Here is a 13,005-nt window from a genome sequence, read left to right on the forward strand (position 1 = left end):
GCCGGCAGTCTTTGCAGGATCCCACAGCTGAAACCCAAGCCACTCCTCGGGTTTCAAAGACACGCCAGCCATCCTGTTCCGCCTGTTTAGCTCAGGGACTCCGCCGTGACCCAGTTTCCCAGCCCTGGCACCCCCGAGCACGCAGTCCCACCGTGGCTGGCGGGCCCTTGTGCTCTAGGCCCCCCTTTGTCCTGGCCACAGACAGACAGAAACCAAGGAGGAGGGCACCCCCGGCACGAGAACATGAAACACATAGCTCGCATCCCGCCACGGCGTGCAAACGTCCCTGCAGTGACACACAGAGCTGGACGTCATGGCAGGGGCGGGGGATTCAAACTGGGGGGTGCACAGAAACAGCTTTTAAATTAGATGCGACTGAACACATACCACAAGTATTGTGTGTAGGTAGGGGTGAGTGCTCTCCTAAGGAAATCTGCGGCTTTAGGGGTGTGTGTGCGTGTGTGTGCACATGTGTATGTGCACACATGTTCCCGGGTACCGCATGCACACATGTGTGTGTGCGCTGTGTGTATACGTATGTGTGTACTGGTGTTGTGTGCACGCATGTGCGTGTGTGCTGTGTGTGCACATGTGTGTGCATGGGTACAGTGTGTGCACATGTGTATGCTATGTGTGCATGTGTACATGGGTACTGTCTGCACACGCGTGTGTGCATGGGTACGGTGTGCAATGTATGTGTGTACACTGTGTGCACAGGTATGTGTGCGCACATGTGTGTGCATGGGTACAGTGTGCACATGTGAGCGTGTATGCTGTATGCACGTGTGCACGGGTACTGTCTGCGCACGTGTGTGTGCATGGGTATGGTGTGCACATGTGTGTGTACACTATGTGTGCACGTGTGCACAGGTACTGTGTGTGCACGAGTGTGTGCATGGGTATGGTGTGCACATGTGTGTGTACACTATGTGTGCACATGTGCACGGGTACTGTGTGTGCACGAGTGTGTGCATGGGTATGGTGTGCACATGTGTGTGTGTACACTATGTGTGCACGGGTACTGTCTGCGCATGCGTATGTGCATGGGTATGGTGTGCACGTGTGTGTGTACACTATGTGTGCACATGTGCACGGGTACTGTGTGCACTCGTGTGTGCATGGTTACGGTGTGCACATGTGTGTGTACGCTATGTGTGCACGTGTGCATGGGTACTGTCTGCGCACACGTGTGTGCGTGGGTACGGTGTGCACATGTGTGTGTACACTATGTGTGCACGGGTACTGTCTGTGCACGTGTGTGTGCATGGGTACACACACATACACCCGTGTGCTGGTCACAGTATAAAATGCACATCTTATCCATGAGTCACTCTCAGGGTCTGAAAGCGGCCAGGCTTCCTAACTGCTATGAAATTTTAACATTCTAAAAAAAAATGTTTTGGAAATACTATAAACGTACTGAGACCTCTCTAAAGCTTGCTTTTACACAGGACACGGAATTCCATTTGCATCCCAGATCCGTGTTTGCCAACAAGGGATCTGTCACTGTCCTCTCAACCCGTGATTCCCCAGTCCCGGCCTCCCCCACCGCTGCCGGCTGACCCAGCGGCTGCCGGCTGACCCCACCGCCCCCCAGGCGGGGCTGGCCCTGCTACAGTGACAGGCCAAGGTGGGGAGGAGAGCCTACACCCACCACCAGGCCTGTGGGCCCCCCTCTCGTGAGCGCATCTGGCCTCCACACACTCCTGCCCTGGCCCTCACCCGTGCTGGGGGGACCGAGGCAGCAGCCGTACCTCCCATAGCATGTTTTCCACTTAAGAGCACAGCAGACAATAAAACACTCACCTGCTTGTTAAGCAAGGCAGGTATGAGAGGCCTCAGAGACGTCGGCCAGGCTCTCAGGATGTCCGTGTTTGTGTGTGTGTGTGTGTGTATGTGTACACGTGCGCGTGCTCAAGAAAGTTCAGACATAGGAGACAAGCACCATGAACCCCCGGGGAGCCACGCTGATGCCCATCAAACACCCATGACTCCAGGACTGTGGGTGAGGGAATGAGGACAGCAAAAGATCCCGTGTTGGCAAACACGGAGTTGGGACACACGAGGAATTAAAACCATGCTTTAGAAGGACTTAGCTGCACAGTTTTCTCAAAAGCACCGTGTGCTCCTTTCCAGGTAAACACAGATCCCTGCGGAGCCCACGGCCTCAGCATGGAGCGGCCGGACCGCCTGCCGCACTGTGTTGACTCCCCTTCCCACGGTCACACTCCGCACTGGGCCTTCGGCAGCCCGGCTGCCCCACCCCGTGACTCCCCATCTCCGGCCCTCCCTCAGACCTGTATCCAGGCTTTCTGCCTACAAACACCTCCCTAGACCCGATTCCTGCGGAGACACTTCTAGACAGTGAGCTACATCGGCCAAGGACATGAACATCTTTAAAATCTTTAAAACGCCCTGACAGGGGCGCCTGAGGTGCTGCCCAGGGAAAGCCTCCCTGCGGCCTCAGGTCAGAGCTCCTGGGCTCCCAGGCCCCGGCACAGTGACCCCATGAAAGAATTTCTAATTCCCTCCATTCCCCACATCCTCACGGGTTGTCAGGACTCCATGCGACAGGGACAGATGCATCTGGTGAAAACAGTCATGTCTGTCATTCCTTCCCGTAATGGCCTCCCCATGCCCACCCCTGCCTTCTCAACGCATCAGCAAGGGCGCTGGAGTCACCCCTCCAGCTGGCTCTGACAGCAGTCACCACTGGTCCCACGCCTGCACAGTCCAACTCAAGGATTCCACTTACGTGATGCTCTGGAAAAGTCTATGGGGACGGAAAACGGATCTGTAGTTGCTGGGGGTGGGGAGAAGGCTCTGACTCCAGAGGGCACGAGGAAGTCTGCAGAGTTAAGGAAATTTTCACATCGTGATTTGGAGGTGGTTTCGGGACTGTGCGTCCGAACGCACACGGCAGGACCTCACGTGGGGTGACTTCTGCTGTAGACAGAGTCTGGCAGTAAACTGGACTTCACAACACAAACCACCACCCAGCCAAGCAGGCCGTCCCCTGCTCTGCTGCACCCCAGGGTCAGGCACATCCTGGGACCTCCATAGCCGTGGCCCCTCTGAGGCTGGCCAGGTTGGGGAGGCCAACATCCCCATCGAGGTCTCCGCCTGCTGGCCAGCCTTATCTGGACAGAACCTGCGTCCAGACTGAGGGCCTCCTATCCTGCTTGCCTTCTCAGATCTGCCCTCTCCTGCTCTGGGACACCAGGAAGTGTGGCCCAATCTCTCCCTCTACCTCGAAGGTTCCCAGGTCTGGCTGCAGGTTAGAGTGACCGGTGCAGCTTGTCAAAACCACTGGTCTGTGGCCTCCCGCCCGCGCAGAGCCCAGAGTTGACTGGGTGGCTGGGGGGCCAGGCCCTGTGAGACTCCAGGCTCAGAAGGAAAGAGGGAACATCACGCAGATTCCACAGACGTTTCAAGTATATTAAAAGAATATTATGAGGCAACTTTATTCCAACACGTTTGACACCTCAGAGAAAATGGACAGATTCCTTGAAACACATAGAACACCAGGATCGACCTACAGAGAAGTTCAGCAGCCCGATGTCAAGACATTGAATTCACACTTGAAAGCCTCCCCATAAAGAACACCCCAGATGGCTTCACTAGTAAATTTGATCACACGCGTAAGGAAGAAACACTGCTCCCACACAAGCTCTCTTTTAAATAAATAAATAAATAAATAAAGGGGCGCCTGGATGGCTCAGTCAGTTAAGCATCTGACTCTTGGTTTCAGCTCAGGTCACGGTCTCAAGGTTGTGGGATCGAGCCCCGTGTCAGCCTCTGCACTCAGCGCAGAGCCTGCTTGAGATTCTCCCTCTTCCTCTGTCCCTCTCCCTGCTCACATGCTCGCATGCTTGCTCTCTCTAAATTAAGTAAATAAATCTTTTAAAAAAATAATAAATAAATGAAGAAGGAATACTTCCCAAATCACTGTGTGGGGCCAATGTTACCCTGATACTGACAGCAGACAGATATTACAAGACCACAATAATCTTCATGAACATAGTTCTAAATCTCCTTGGCAAAACTGCAGTAAATTAAATCCAGCAATATGTAGGACAAATAATACTTCAGGGCCATCTGGAGTTTGTGCCAGGAATGTGAGGGTCTTTTACATGCAAAAGATAATCAACATAATTCTTTTTTATGAAAAAAAATCATACAATCTTCTCCATAGATACAAAAAAAGCATATGACAAAGTTCAACATCCATTTAAGATAAAAACTTTCAGCAAATGTGATCAAAGGGATCCAGACAGGATCTTCACCTAACACCATATTTCATGAAAAAGCATTAAGTTCTTTCTTTCTATGACAGGAACAGGCAAGAATGTCCACTTTGACCACTTCCGTGAAACACTGTCCTAAAGGTTCTAGACAGGAGAAAAAAAAAGAGAAGAAACAGACAGCATTCCGATTGGAAAGAAGTAAATGGTCCCTACTCCTAACTCTCAGAGTCATCTATGTATAAAATCTTAAGAGACTATAGGAAAAGATACTCAAACAAATAAATAAAAAGGTCATGGGATGAACAAGCAATAAATAAATCAATTATAAATACTCTCAATAAACTGCAAAATAAAACTTTAAGAAATCCATCCATAACAGCACTCAAAACCATGAACTACTTATGAATACATCCAACAGACACGCACAAAACCTTTACGGGGGCCTCTGCAAGTCAGCGCTAGGAGACACGGGGAAGACGGACAAGGATGGGCGACGGCCCACGCTTGCTGGCCAGGAGACTCTGTGTGGTGAAGTCATCAAGTCTTCCCAAAATGATTTAAGGAGTTGATGTGATCCCAGTCAGAATCCAAGCAAGTGTTTTTACAGAAGTTGACAAGTAGATTTTAAATTCCTATGGAAATGCAAAGGGTCTACACTAGACAAAACCATCTTGGAAACAGAGCTCAACTGGGAGGCTCCCACCCCTAACTTTAAGACTTTTCATAAGGCAACAGCCACGGAGACGTGGCGGTTGGGGGGCTGACGAGGAATAATCCGGACCCGAATCAAGCCCAGAAACAGCCACACCGATGAGCTCGGGTACTTTCCAAATACCGTGCCAAGAGAGGCCAACGGGAAGGATCGTGTCTTTAAACAAAATGGTACTGGGACCGGTCACGCAATATGGAAGAGAAGGAACCTCAATCCTAGGCACTTTCCAGTTAAAAGCAAACTCAAAATGGACAAGAGATCTCAGCATAAGGGATAAACCCATAATGTTTTCAGGAGAAAATCTCCACGACAATAGGCCTCAGGCAAGGATTCTGTGAATAAGACCCAAAACGCACAAACTGCTAAAAACAGTTGATAAAACGGGATTTAATCAGAACCGAAAACATCTGCCCTTTGATGGATGTCATTAATAACATAAAAAGGCGAGCCACAGACAGGGAAAATATTTGCGATACACAAATCGGACAAGGGACCTGAATCCACAACACGGGACTAGCTTCAGAACCCAAACGGAAGAACCGCCCCACTCAGACATGGGCAGAGGACGTGAACAGGTCCTTCACAGAATATTTTCACATAAACCCAGGAAAAGCTGCCCAACTCGAGGATACAGCAGATAAAATGCATCAGAAGAGCTAAAAATAAGGACGGTGACAGCAAGTGTCAGGAGGGCTGGCAAACCGTCTTTCACACGTCAGCACGGGGACGGGAAGTGATCCAAGCTCTGTGGAAACAGGCTGCCAGTTTCTTAAAAGGTTAAATAATAGACGCTTGCAGCATACCCTACAGGCGCTCTCGTTGGCAGCTACCCAGAAGGAGGAGAGCCCGTGTCCACACCAAGACGCGCACACGGACACGCACGCTTTATACTGCGTTTTGTCATAAAGCACACACAAGGCAACATTTACCACGTTCAAGTGTACCATGTGGAGACACAAAGGACACGCCCAGCACTGTGCAACCATGACCAGGACGTGGCTCCAGAGCCCTTTCTTCAGCCCAGAAGGAAACCCCGCACACATGAACCCCCCCCTTCCATGCCCCCAGCTCCCCATCTCACGGACATGCCGATTCCGGACACTTCCCGTCAATGGAATCACAGCACACATCCCTGTCTACGCCTGTGTTCACTCAGCACAATGTTTCCCAGGGGCCTGGCTTCATTCTTGCGTGGCGGGACACGTCCACCAGGCCACACATCCACTGAACCCACGTGGCTCCCATCCCGTGGCTGTCCCCGGCGGCCCATCCGAGCAGCCCCATGCAGCATCCAGCTCGAACGCCTGTCTTCTGCTCTTCTGGGCAGATGCCCCAGGGTGAAACTGCTGGGTCCCCGGGCCACCCTACACTGAGCTCCTCAAGGACTCTCCATCCTGCGCGACGTTCCCTTCCTGCCGGCGGGGCACCGGGCTGTCACTCCTCCCGTGCTCCCCAACCGTCTTTCTGGGCAAGAGCCCGTCTGGTGCATGGGAAGCAGCGTCTCATAGTGGTTTTGCTCCCTGCTTGCCTGGTGACGGATGACGGTGACCGTCCTACCCTGGGCCTCTCCGTCCTTTCTGCGTCTTCTTGGAGGTGAGGCCAAGTATCCTCCCGGGTTGAGCTGCAGCCCAGGGCACTTTTGTTCCCAACATCCCCCAGCAGGTGCACGAATCATTAAATCCCGGGACACCCAACCGTTCAACAGAACTCAGCCCTAACAGACGCGGAGATCCCACACACACAGCAACGTGTGAGACTCAAAACCACCGCGCTGCGTGGGGGCAGCTGGGCCCACGGGCTGGGGACAGGCCTCCTTCTGAAACTCTTGAGGAAACCTGTCTCGGTCGACCGCAATGGAATCTCAACAGAGCCCCCATGGCCTGCGCGGGTGTGTGTGTGTGTGTGTGTGTGTGTGTGTGTGTGTGTGCAAAAGGCAGGAGGGAATCTGGGGCGTGTTCACAGGCCCAAGGGTCTGGGTCGCCCCCAGGCAACCCTGCCGGGAGAGCGCCAAGCCCCCCGGCATGTGGCAGGGCCGTGAATGGCTGCGTGGGTGCGGCACATCCAACCCCAGGGCTGAGGGCAGACGCCAGGCCTGGGTCACTGTGATGGTGACAGCCGCGTGCCTGTGCCCTTCTCAAAGCACCCCGCGTGCCCTGAAAACGAGACTGTTGCTCTGTGACAATCGCACCTCATGAGAGCTGGTGAAGGAAGCGCCTTCCCCGACCTGCTCTCGGGTGGCGGTCAGGTGCCCTGGGACGAAGTCGCTGTCTTAGACGAGACCCAGGTCCTCAGTGGTGGCCCGGGCCCACCTGGAGGAGATCCCAGGTCACACCTGGAGGGAACATTCATGGTCCCCCTGCGACCACACAGACCCCAGTACCCGCCCCACTTCCAGACTCGGTTTCTGGCCAGAGCCGCCCGCGGTGGGCCTGGCCTTCTCCCTTCTCCAGCCCGGCGCAGCCCGCCCTGTCCAGCCACCTCCCCCACTTGGCCCTGTGCCCAGCCCTGAGCTCCTGCCCCTGCTCAGACACGGTGTCACCTGCCTCCACAGCGCCCTCTGGCTTCTCAGTCCCTCCTGTGCGTGGACACGGGTTGGGGGTCGGGGGCTGGGTAGGGGGGCGTGGGGGTGCGCAGAACAGGGGCCGCAACCCCCCTCCCGCCTCCTGGACTCTTGGCCGGCCACGCCCCCAGGCGCCCTCAGGTCCCGTCGCCTCCGGGGTGCGGGGTCCGCTCTCAGCCGCACCACACGGGCCCCTCGCTGGCCGCCGCTCAGGGTCCCTCCGCGAGTCCCGTCCTCCCCGTACCTCTGGTGTCGCGGGCGGACTCGCAGCTTTACAAGCTTCATCCCTGGGGGCGCCCGCGTGGCTCCGTGGCTTGAGGGTCCGAGCGGAGCGCTCAGCGCGGGCCGGGGTCTGCGGGTCGCCAGGCCGGGCCCCGCGGTGGGCTCCCCGCTCGGCGCGTCGCGGGCGACGCTCGCCCCGCCCCGCCCCGCGCCGCCCCGCCCCGCCCCGCGCATGCGCGCTCGCGCCGGAGAGCCCGCTGACGGCGGGACACGACGGACTGACCGGAGCTCCACCGCTGCCCCCGCGGCGACGCACGAGCTCCTCGCGCCTGCTCGGGCCACAGGCACGACCCGGACCGTGACCGTCCTCGCGGCGGCCCCACCTCCGGCCGACGCCAGGGCCGCCCTCGGGCCGCCGAGCCCAGAGTCCGGGGGGCCCCCGGCCTCCTCCGCGGCCGCCCCGCCGTGAGCGCCCCGGTCCCCGCACCCCCCGCGACGGCCCACCCCGCACGGCCGGCCGCAAGCACGCAGGGCAGCGACGGACCGAGGCTGGATCCCCGCAAATTCTCCCCGCCGAGGAGGGCGTCCGGAACGTCCTGCACTAGGAAAATGGGGGGGCTTGGGGTCCGGGGATGCTGCTCTCCGCTCCGCAGACTCGGTCCTTCCCTTTGCGGGCAGTGTGGCTGGACCGCACTTCACAAACCCGCCGCTAGAGAAGAGAAGACGAAGGAACCACCAGGAAGAGCGACCCGCCCAGGTGGCCGGCCCCGCCCGCGTGGGAACCGGCCCGCACTGTGCTGGGCCGCAGCGGAGCACAGGAGACCGCGGCCGAGCTCTGCGGCCCCACGACTCGCGGCGCTCGAGGCTCAGGCCCGGGGGCTGGTCTCCCCAGCTGCCGAGGGACGGCACCCACGTCCGCCTCCTCACCGCCCACAGAGCACGAACTCAGAGGCCGGTGACCTCTGACTCACGAGCGCCTCGTGTAAACCACGCCACCCCCTTACATTGTGCACGAACACGGATCTCTACGCAAGTCCCGCTTATAATAAATTTAGATTTAGAGGGGCGCCTGGGGGGCTCCGTGGGTTAAAGCCTCTGCCTTCGGCTCAGGTCATGGTCTCAGGGTCCTGGGATCGAGCCCCGCACCGGATCTCTGCTCAGCAGGGGGCCTGCTTCCCCGCCCCCCCTTGTGATCTTTGTCTGTCAAGTAAATAAAATCTTTAAAACAATTTTAGATTTAGAAACCTGGAACATCTAGGGGAGGATATTATATTACCTAATGGAGACACCCTTCTTAAAAATTAATTTTTAGACTGAACAAACAGTTCCATTATAAAAGCAACTAACTGAACAGAAGTGCACAGAAGGGGAAAAAGTAGAGGTTGCCCTTCCTCTTTCATCCTTTCCCTTGTGCTTCCCCAAATGCACGATGCGTACTTCCTCCTCCAACACACACGCACACACTCATGCACACACAGCACATATACACGCTTGCAGACATAGGCAGCACACACACCCAGATACACAGCGCTCACACACACATACCTACACGCACACACATGTGCACACACCGACACAGGGCACAGCACGCATACTCACACACACACATGCACACACACAGCATGCGCACACAGCACTCGTGCACACCCATGCACACATACACACACACTCATTCCCACACAGCACACACACACGCAGACATATGCAGCACACACACGCACACGCGTGCACACACGCATGCGCACACATACACACACACGTGTGCACACATGCGTGCACACACACCCCTGCCCTGGGGCCCGGAGCAGCTCCCGCTGTCCACAGCAGGCACGCCACAATTATCTCTTCAACAGACACCGTGTGCCCGTCCAGGCGGCTTCGGACGTGTGCACACATGGAAACCGGCTCCTTCACAGGTTCTCCACAAAGAAGTGCAGATTCACTTCATGTGTCGGCACTTCGTTTGAAGGAAGCCTCTCTCCGCGCTGTGCCTTGAACTGAGGGACCTCTGGCGTGTTTCTAGGAGGGGACGTGCGCTTCTTAGTTTCCAATTAAGTTTATTACGAAGAATTTTGAAAATAAAGGGAAGTGGACAGAACGGAATAAGGAGGGTTGACAAGGTACCTTCCCTCAGACCCTCCCAGCACACCCCCACAAGGCTTCCCCTCCCCGCCTCCCCACCCCCCCACCCCGTGCTGCTCAGAAACAGACCCCAAAAGCCTTCTCACTTCCTCTCCACACACTCCCGTGTCCACAGCTCAAGAGTCATGTCATCAACTGTCTCATAAATACCATAATTTTTTAAATGAACGATTCTGGAGTCTAATCAGATGCTGGTCTGACTGCATCTTGTGCAGCGCTTGCAATCCAGGGGAGCTGCTAAGAAGTGACCCAGGCAGAGCGTGCAGTCTGCGCGCTCCTGGACGGCATCTGAGACTCTGAGACCGCAGGACGGACCCCCTCCCGTGGCAGGTGCACCCGGGCCTCAGATGAGCCGGGCCGCTGCAAAGCCCCAGAGAGGCTGCAGGCGCAGAGAGCCGGTCCTGGCATGGCGCTCCGGGAGGGTCAGGCAAACGGAGGTGAGCTGTTGGAGGAGCTGCGATGGGCCATCTGCGCGGCCCCCAGATCACCTTCATTGTGCCGACAAACGCCACCCCTGCTCCAGGCGAGGCCCGCCACGCGCCCTCCCGAATCAGCAGTTATTTCCTCCTAGTCAGTCCTGCTTTCCCCGTGTCACTCCCACCAACAGCGGGCGGCCTGGAAATTGCTGCGAGCTGAGCCCCGGTTCCAGCGCCAAGGAGCCTGCCTGACCGGCCCTGCACTCGGTCGACGCCCCAAGACGTCCCAAGACGTCCCCAGATGGCCACAGCCTGGTGGTGTGGAGGAGCTATGGCAGCTGCCGAGGGGAGGGCCCGGAGGCCAGGGCCTGTCTACACTGGGTGTGGGAGAGGCAGAGGACCTGATCTTTGCAGCGCGTTATTGATTTTGTTACGCGCGGGCACCGGAGCTGGCCATTAGCGTGCGCTCCCAAGACTGGCCAAGGCATCCCTGCCTGGTGTGGGGAAGGCTCTCAAGAGGAAATGAGCCTCCGATAACCCACACGGAGGGGATCTGAAGTGAATGATGTCATTAAGGTTCATCTCCCTGTTTCCCCCAACCCCCACCCCACCACAGAGCCACTGGACAGCTGTGCACCCCACACCCCAGCTCGGGTGTGGGCACTGCCTGCCGGGGCCTGAGCCCGGCCAGCAGCCCACCCCAGTCCCCAGCGGAGGGGGCTCGGCAAAGACGCCTTTCCCAACAGACATGTGCTGGTCTGGGCAGAGGGTGGGCAGAGGAACTCCACAGTACTATTTCGGAGGCAGACAAACAGATGGCAGAGCCCGTCATGGGGAGTCAGCCACTCCCCCCACCCCAGCTCACGGTCCTGCAAGGAGGGACCGAGCAGAGCTTCCTCTCAGTGTCACTGATTAGCTTTCCTTCGTTTCATTCACCTACTAGGGGTACTGCAGACCCTTCCAGCCTGCAGTGAGGGTCTGGCTCTGAGAGAGGCAGTCCTTGGCCACAGACACAGCCAGCGAGGCCCTCCCCACACCCTCGTTCCCGAGGCTGACCCCTGGTAGCACATGGTGCTGGGGGTACTCAGAGCAGGCTGGCTTTATGCTTCTCTGTTTTTGCAGACAATCTGCACAGACACGAACCGTTCCAGGGACAATTGGGGCATTATCTCCACCAGAATCCTGGCCCCTGCGCCGGCTGAGGCGGCCTGTTTCTGGGACACAGTAAACACTAGCAAATAACGGTGCCCAGGACGCCAGCAGCTGGCCCCAAGCCGGGGGCAGATATGAGGTGACGGCCCACGATGTCACCTCACCCGCGGCAAAGGAAACTTCCGCTCCGTGGAGCCTGGTGGACCTGAATAGCCTCAGAACAGGAGGGCCGGCTGCTTGGCCACAGCCCCAGGTCCGGCCTGGCCTGCAGCGGCCTGGCCACCCCCCGCCCTGGCTATGCTCAAGGTAAGGGCAGCCTTTTAAAAACAAAAAAAGAGCAACTTCAGGAGACACAGGACTGGCCAGCAGGGCCCAGCCCTGGACAACAGGCCTTATTTTCCGTAAACTGCCCACCTACAGACTCACGTCCATCCCCCCAACCCCAGTATTAAATCCAATAAACCAAGAGAAGGACCGCCACCAACTCTCCTGTTCCTGTGTGCACTGGCAAAACCCCGGTGGCTTCTGCTCCCCGCCGCTCACCAAGCGGCCGCAACAGGTGCAGCCCCAGCTAAGGCGGCTCCGTCTCCTTGGCTGCTCCGGAGTCACGCAGCCAAAACCCTGAAGGAAGCCGAGGCCTGCAGCACTCCCCGCCAGGGCCCTGACCTGCCCCACCTGTCTGAGTGCGCGCCTCCGCTCGGGCGCACGGCGGCGGCGGCCTCCGGACCGAAATAGAAGCCCGCGGAGCCCTGCCAGGCCCGAGCGGCCGGAGCCGGCGGGGGCCCAGCGGCCAGGGGCGCGGCGGGCCTGGTCAGAGCGCCGCCCCCCGCTCGCAGCCGGCATCGGCTGCGCGCCCAGCGCCCCCAGGGCCACCTGCGCGCCGGGCCTGAGGGGTGCTCGGGAGGGGAGGGGTCCCGGAGGTCCTGGGAGGGGCCCGGGGGCTCCCAGGAGGATACTCAGGGAGGATCCAAGGAGGGGACTCCTAGAGGGTCCGGGGGTCCGGGGAGGAGTCGGTGGGGGGGTGTCCGGGGCGGAGACTCCGGGAGGGTCTGGCGGGGTGGAGGCTCCGGGGGCCTATCGGGGGCCCGGGGCGTCCGGGAGGGTCCGGCGGCCCCAGCGCACCTGCCAGGCCCGCGCGCTCCCGCCGTCCGCCGGCCCTTACCTGGCGTGGCGCGTCCTGGCTGCGCGTCCCGGCACTGCCCGGCCCCGCGAGCGCGGGCGCAGGAATGGCGGCGGCGGCGGCGGCGGCGGCGGGCGGGGCGGCGGCTGCGGGTCGGCTCGGGCCGGGCTCGGAGGGCGGCGAGGCCCGGCGGCGCGGGGATGCTGCGGCGCGCGAGGGCGCGGAGGCCGGCGCGGGAGGGAGGGCGCGGGGCGGCGCGCAGGCCCCTCCTCCGCTCCCGCCTCCCCTTCCCGCCGCCGCCTCCTCCCCGCCCGACTCCTCCTCCCCCACGTCTCATTCCCTCCCCTTTGCCCTCCCCTTTCTTCACCTTCCTCCACTACTCCTCTCCCTCCGCCCGCCTCCCAGCTTGCCCTCCCTCCGCCTCTCCCCGCAGG

General features: G+C 58.7%; 1 protein-coding gene across 4 annotated transcripts in view; it reads right to left on the reverse strand.

The window, feature by feature from the left end:
* SEMA4D (semaphorin 4D) overlaps positions 1-12,712 on the reverse strand; it is an 82,693-nt gene extending 69,981 nt beyond the window's left edge. For all 4 annotated transcript variants that reach the window (XM_044266092.1, XM_044266091.1, XM_044266093.1 and 1 more), the window contains exon 1: positions 12,614-12,712. The gene's annotated coding sequence lies outside the window, so the exon portion shown is untranslated. The remainder of the gene's footprint in view (positions 1-12,613) is intronic.
* Between the last annotated feature and the right edge of the window lie 293 nt (positions 12,713-13,005).

This window comes from Neovison vison, chromosome 9 (assembly GCF_020171115.1).
Source record: "Neovison vison isolate M4711 chromosome 9, ASM_NN_V1, whole genome shotgun sequence".
NCBI lineage: Eukaryota > Metazoa > Chordata > Mammalia > Carnivora > Mustelidae > Neogale > Neogale vison.